Below are 7,606 nucleotides of genomic sequence, written 5' to 3'. Positions count from 1 at the left end.
GGGGGGGGGGGGAAGAGAGCGCGCGACTGGGGGGGGGGGGGAAGAGAGCGCGCACCTCCTAATGTTTCCTTTTGCTTGGCATTGATTTTTTTTAGTTTTGCTACATGTGTAAGCACTATACATATGAGCTTTGGTTGTGAATATTTATAAAAACTCTGATGTGCAGACATTCCAGTATTGAGACTAGACTGCATGTTCCTACATTAGACTACATTAAGTAAACAGAGAAAATAGGATGAAATATATTTTCAGGTTTTAATACTTTCATCACCAAGAGATATTAGTACATGTAACCGGAAATAACCTGCTTGTACAAATAAGCAAATATTTATTCCACAATATGTATCCAAAGCATAATAAAAATCAGTGTGTTACAAATATTCCCTCATTTTACATACAAAAATAAATAGACACTCTGTACTAACCACAGTTTGGCCGTATGTCCATATTGGTCCTTTTGTACTTAATTGTTCCACAGGCTGGATTAATCAGATGTTTGGAGTCAAGAATTTTAATACAGTATTTTTACAGCACAATATAAAATTAATTTATAGTCAAGGTATATTTAGGATTATATGTGGCTTTATCACAATGATCCTAAAACTCTTAAGGCTTTCTTTCGAGATATTTGTGCAAGGTAATGAAACTGGTAAAATACTTATATGCAAAGACACCTTTGATAGTAAACTAAGTTAACTGTTCAGTGCACAGCAAAGTTCAAGGTTGCTCAGAAGATATCTAAATATCCTCACTTTTTGTTGCAGCCAAATGGGGTTTTAGCCCAAAATACACAGGCACACTTGGAAAAGAAACCAACAAGACTTGGGACAAGAAAATCCATTTGGATACAAAAGTGCATTAGAAACATTTGTTACAAATGGAACTAATGTTATTACATAATTAATCTGCCTTTCAGGTGATATTTAAGATAAGTAATTTTAAACAGCTTGCTTATAAGGAACTCAAATGCCATAAACATGTGTGCATAGTAACAGAAAACCAGAAGTGTACTGTTAATACATAGTATTCTTCAGATAATACTTTTATGAAAAAGTTAGTCAGAGAATATCTACATGCAGATATCATTAGTATATTTAAAAAATAAGTTACAGTACCTCAAATCTCAGCCTGCATAGAATCTTTCCTCAATGCATAAGAAAATTCTTTTATAAAAAGCATTTTCCATAAAATGTTAAAAGCAGTTAGTTATTCAGAATTTTGGCATTTGTGCCTGGAGATCTTCATGTGACAAATGTCCTCGATATACCAGTACTTGTCCAGTCACAATTGACCTTCAGTAAATCACCACAATTAGGCTTTTGCAGTTTTTAAAGTTAATTTGTATAGTAAACATAGTGCAGGAAACTTCGCAATATCCGGCACCGACATGATGCCGATCTATGAAAACATCCGGACAGACCAACGCTAATGTTGAAGGATATGGAGGTTTTCATCTCCGTATCTGACAACACTGTTGCTTAGCAACAGCTTGTAAACAGTCGGCCCGTACCTTGGAAGCGTCTCTGTAGCTTAGCAACAGCTTCAGAGAGGCTTTCCAGAGACTGACTTTTTTTCCTTCTAGCATTTTTTTTTAAACAAAGAAAAAAAACCTAACAAAACGGCTGCTGATTTCTGCTGTTAGATCAAGGTTTCCGGACATACAACGTCCAGATAAACCAAAGTTTCCTGTGGTTTAAAAAAGTATCAAAATGACATACTCTTAGAGGGCAAGTACTATTTGTTTTAAAATGTTTGACTTATTCTATAACTTGTACAGAAAACCCATAATTTCAGTATTTGTAATTATGAATAAAACTGGTTTCTGCAAGCTCATTTGACAAATACAGAAAATGTTAAAACCATTTAAACAAAGTTTCAGAAATAAAAATTAGAACAGTTATACTGTTTTGTTTTTTTAAGTTAGGTCCTCAAAAGCAGTGATTAGATCTCTGTCTGTTGTCATTAGATTTTGTATTTCTTGCCTTGCTAGGGTAATGCTGTTATTTTATGTACCAATAAAGAGTGTTTTGGCTATTTTTAGATGGCTGACAGTGTCTTGGACATTTGGAGAGTCATCTCTGGGAGTGTATCAATATTTGTAAGTGTTTCCTCACACAAATTTAAAAAAAAACGAATGTTTACTGCTAACAGCTGATTTATTTATTTTTTTAAAGCCTCTTGAAACCACTGATATCTTTTGGTTCACATCGTTTACTCCTTTCTACTGCTTTTTCCAAATTCATTTTCATCAACCATTAAAGGATAACCCTCAACTTTCAAAATATTTTCATTTCCTGCACAACTGCATTTTGCTCAGATACAAAAGACTAGGTTTTTTGCCAATTTAATTTCAAATCAATTTCTGCCCATTTCCAGCTTTTTCTTTTATGGCAATTTATCAGTTTCCTCTGGTATAAAACTTTAATTCAGCTTATTAAAACAGGAAAATAAGTTTAGGGAAAACCAGACAGACTTTATCTGCTTTATCTTGTTCTCTGAAATTAGTAATCAATTTTGCTTAACTTTTTTTGGCATAGGATTTAAGACAGGAATATCTGAAATGATTCCATGTGAAAGCTCACAATTGTGGTTTAGACAAAAAAAAGTTAATATAAAACAGCTATCGTATATTAATATAAAACAGTCTTGTGTTAGCAATGTACAGAATACAAGTTTTTGAATGACATTTTTAAAATGTTTCCACATCTTCACTATGTGCAGCACTTAAGCCGACACAACAAGGAGCAGTACTATAAAATCTTTGACTTCATCCAGCTTTATGAATGACAGCTGCCCTCTGCTGGACAATTTCAGCAACATCAATTATTCTTCTCGTGGCAATTTTTATTTGGAGTTCTTCCTTTTGTAATTATGGTCCTCCAGTTATGCAGTCTTTAAAACCAACTTGGAATTGAATAAAATTAGGTTCCATGACAATTTTATTTATGATTATCTCACTTGTCAAGTCACTGGGATGTGATTAGTGATATCTTTAATTCCATGTATGTTGAATGGCACACAAGGCAGAACATCTATCCGCAGCCTGGAAAAGTAAAATCAAGAATGAAAATGACCCTTTCTAAACTGCATAAATATAGTAGTACATAGAACACAACCCATTTAAATACACACCATTTATTTCACTTATTTACCAAAAACACTAAACCATCATATTGTAATGATTACATCCTACTTCCAAAGCCATCATGCATATTGAAATTTCTTGCAGAATGATTTAGGCTGAAAAAGAACATTTGTTCAGAGTTCAAAAAATCAAAGCATTTTCATGGATGATCTGAGGTTGTTAAAGCTTCTGATATTTAAGAATAGTAGGTTCAATACCATAGAACAGACATAGTTCAGTGGTATAAAACAAAGTGCTGGAAATACTCAGCACGTCAGGCAGCATCTGTGGAGAGAGAAACAGAGTTAATGTTTCAGGTCAATGAACTTGCGTCAGAACTGGAAAAGTTAGAAATGTAACAAGGTTTTAAGCAAAAGCAGAGGCAGGGAAGAGCAGGGGAGGGGAGGAAAGAACAAAAGGAAAGGTCTGTGATAGGGTGAAAGGAACGGTCGGAGGTACCGGCTTTTGCATAGGATATTAAAGTGAAGCCCCATCTCCCCTCAGGTGGATGCAGAAGATACTATGGCACTATTCAAGAGGAGGAGTTCTCCCGGTTGTCCTGGCCAATATTTATTCTTCAACCAACATCACTAAAAGAGATTTTCTGGTAATTTATCTCTTTGCTGTTTGGGGACCTTGTTGTGCACAAATTTGCTGCCGTGTTTCCCTACCTTACAACAGTGACTACAATTCAAAAGTACTTCATAGGCTGTAAAGCGCTTTGGGACATCCCAAAGTCATGCAAGGTTTTAAAAAAACTCTATCGCTCCCTCTCTAAATATTGTCGAGTATATTTTGTAAATAAAGCTCACAGTAGAGGTTAATGCCATTTTTGGATGATTGTAGATTCTGCTGAGCGATTTGTAGTTATTCGCTCGGATTTGGCTCTAGTGTCGTCTCTTGTCACAACATAAATGACCATGACAACAACTACACACTGGTATTCAATTTCTGTTTTCTGATTTTATTTCCTGATTTGGGACATCGTTAAAAGTTGATGCATCACACTGTTCATTGAAAGATAAAAAGTTCATATTTACACTTGTTCAGTATCAACTAGATTCAATTTCAAATGTTTCTAAAATGGGACATATTAAATTGCCTGAAATTGTCAGACTTGTACATAGTCATATTTCCCCCTTGCCTTGCATTTGTGGCTAATTAGAAAATCTTAACCGTTAAGAAAAATTTCAGCTTGACACAATGCGTAATCATAATAAAAAATGTAACCTGGAAATTAAGGCACTTTTATGAAATTTAAGATTCATAATATAGATGCTGCAAATACTAGTATTAAAGGATGCACACTTGATTTACAGCTCCTGTTTCAATTTAAAAAAAACTTTTTTAAACAGAATTAGGCAAAATAATTATGCAACATTACATGACTTGCATTTACAGCATCAACATTTCAAAGCACAAAAGAAAATTAGTTATTAAAAATACTGAACTGCAATTTAGGCATGATGGCCCCATCTCAAACTGAACCAGACTGTTTGCAACCTCGACATCCTATTTGACCCCCAAGCTTAGCTTCCAACCCCATATCTTCTCCATCACAAAGACCACCTAATTCCACCTCCATATTATCACCCGTCTCTGCCCCAGCCTCAGCCCTTCTGCTGTTGAAACCTTCATCCATGCTTTTCTTACCTTCAGACTCAACTATTCCAAAGATCGCCTGGCTGGCCTCCCATCTTCCACTCTCCATAAACTTGAGCTCATCCAAAACTGCCCATAAACTAACCCACAAAGTCCTGTTCACCCAGCACCCCTTTGCTCGCTGACCTACACTGACTCCCGATTCAACCTCCCTTTCAGGCAGTACCATCCACAGAAGAGGAGATAAGTGAGTGATGAACTCCCAGGCTAATGACAATGTTATGCTGTAACAAGGCACCAGGAACAGTCTGAGTGACACAGATTTATTTATCTTGGACGCAGTAGCAGTGTCTGCCAATTTTTAATAAAGTTTTTCATTCTCCAACACAAACCTAACAGAAGACAACTTGTTCCAAACTCAATGCTGTTGAATCAGCCACCAAGCATTGCATGTGATTTACTGTCAGATTTCACTACTCACCACTCACTTTATCTCTGGATGGAGCAGGTAAAATTGGGCTTATGTTGTTCATGGAATCATGTGTATAAACATTTGCTTTACTACTTTGGTAGAAGAGGTCACAGCACCATTGAAACCAACTGAGCCAGAATACCATTGGAAGATGTTGCCCTCCTACCTTTACAGTCAGATAAGGCGAGTTAACACAAGAGCATTTTATGGGTTGCTATCAAAGTATTTTCCACATTAATGTGGGTACCTGGCCTATAATTTATGGGTTTATAAGCACTTCTTCTGTCTTAGTATTATTAAGGAGAGTGACTATAAAGCAGGCATACTGAAATGATCTTAATGTATATGGCTAAGTATGTGGCACACACTTTCCCAGGAACGCTAGATCACAAGATAGATCCAGATGAAGATGGCCCTTTACCTGAAGTTGTCTTGTGATCTAGAATTAATGTCATCTCTTAGAATATCAACCCCACTGTCTTCCCATTGCTGCAGCCAGCAGTCTTTTAAACAAATTCAGTGTCCTGGCCTCAAACATCCTTCCTGGCAAAACTGTTCTTGTTGATCACTCTTTGTATTGAGAAATACTTGTTGCATGTGTCCTAATCTTGTCCTTCTCTACCACAAATCTGTGCCCTTGTTTACAAACACAACTATCGTCAACAATAGGTACTGAATATAACAGCATAATAAGCAGATTACACAGTATGGAGTTGTTGGGAAATACCTGGTTGCGTTTCACAGTACCAATTATGAGTGGGAGTTTCCTTTTCTGGGACTATGCATCATTTGAGATCTATTCACAGATGAACCTGTATAAAGAACAGTTCACAGAATTATAGAATCCCATCAGCTGTATAAAGAAAAAATAAATCTTAACCATGTCTGAATAAAATTGAAAATCTGTTTCAAAAATGGAATCAAACTTTTAAAAAACTGACACTTTTAAAGATGCCTATTTCTAAATGTATATTGTCATTTTTCTCATCTCAGCTTAATGTATTAGAAACATACCTGCAAGACTAAACATACTCATTCTCACTCTCAAAAAAGGTCACTTTGTGCCTAACTTATATTTATGATACTGTTTACAGTTCCCTCTCCTCAGGTATTGTCCTCCCCCCTTCAAATTTGCTGTTGTCAACCCCCTCCTCAAAAAACCCACCCGTGACCCATCTGTACCTCCCCATCTCCAACCTCCCTTTCCTCTCCAAAATCATTGAACATGCTGTCACCTCACAAATCTGTGCTCACCTTTCCAGCAACTCCATGTCTGAACTGTTCCAATCAGGTTTACGCCCCTGCCACAGCATGAACCTGCCCTCATCAAAGTCACAAATAATAACCTATGTGTCTGTGACCATAGTGCACTACCCCTCCTCATCCATCTTGACCTGTCTGCTGCCTTCGAAATGGTTGATGACAACATCCTCCTCTGCCTGGCACTTCTGTGGTGCGAATGTTACCGGCCACTTATCAGCCCAAGCCTGCACATCGTCCAGGTCTTGTTGCATGCGGGCATGGACTGCTTCATTATCTGAGGAGTTGTGAATGGCACTGAACACTGTGCAGTCATCAGCGAACATCCCCACTTCTGACCTTATGTTGGAGGGAAGGCCATTGATGAAGCAGCTGAAATCCTCATCCATGCCTTTGGTATCTCTCGACTTGATTATTCCAAAGCTCTCCTGGCCGGCCTCCACTCTTCCACCCTCCTTAAACTTGAATTCATCCAAAACTCTGCTGTCCCTATCCTAACTCTCACCAAGTGCCGTTCACCCATCACCCCTGTGCTCACTGACCTACATTGGCTCCTGGTCGAGCAACGTCTCAAATTTTAAAATTCTCATCCTTGTTTTCAAATCCCTCCATGGCCTCGCCCCTCCCTATCTCTGTAACCTCCTCCAGCCTACAACCCTCCGAGAGCTATGTGTTCCACCAATTTTGGCCTCTTGCACATTCCCCCCTAAGCCTCTCTACTTCTCATTTTTCCTTTAAGTCGCTCCTTGAAACCTACCCCTATGACAAAGCTTTTGGTCACCTGTCCTAATATCTCCTTGGGTAGGTTGGTGTCAAGCTTTGTTTGATAATGTTCCTGTAAATGCTAGTTGTTGTTGTCATGAGATGTAGAAGACATCATAATAGAGCTACGATGATTTCTATTCACAAAGCTTTTGAAGATCCACTGAGATGTGGGCTTCCTTGCATCTTAACCATTTATTGTAAATTTATTTTATGGATATGGTTTATTCACAATCTATGAAACTAATACCTGTCTGCAGTGCTTCTAACTAAATTATATATAAACATTCAAACAGAAGCACATTCCTGCATATAAACACTCAGGTTATACATAAATTGCTGTATAAAATGTAAAACATTGGAAATATATAGCAGATTGAGCATTC

General features: G+C 37.4%; 1 long non-coding RNA gene across 1 annotated transcript; it reads right to left on the bottom strand.

Annotated features, from left to right (window-relative positions):
* Positions 1 to 236: 236 nt before the first annotated feature.
* Positions 237 to 7,564, bottom strand: LOC147122972 (uncharacterized). The gene is made up of 2 exons (XR_015072947.1): positions 5,926 to 7,564; positions 237 to 3,043 (listed from the first exon to the last, which is right to left on the bottom strand). It is a non-coding gene; the product is annotated as an uncharacterized LOC147122972 (long non-coding RNA).
* Positions 7,565 to 7,606: the final 42 nt, after the last annotated feature.

The sequence above is a fragment of the Somniosus microcephalus genome, chromosome 2, assembly GCF_052327205.1.
Source record: "Somniosus microcephalus isolate GS21.2 chromosome 2, FLI_Smic_1.0, whole genome shotgun sequence".
NCBI lineage: Eukaryota > Metazoa > Chordata > Chondrichthyes > Squaliformes > Somniosidae > Somniosus > Somniosus microcephalus.
The sequence above is the reverse complement of the archived record's forward strand: the minus strand, read 5'-3'. Positions and strand labels throughout refer to the sequence as shown.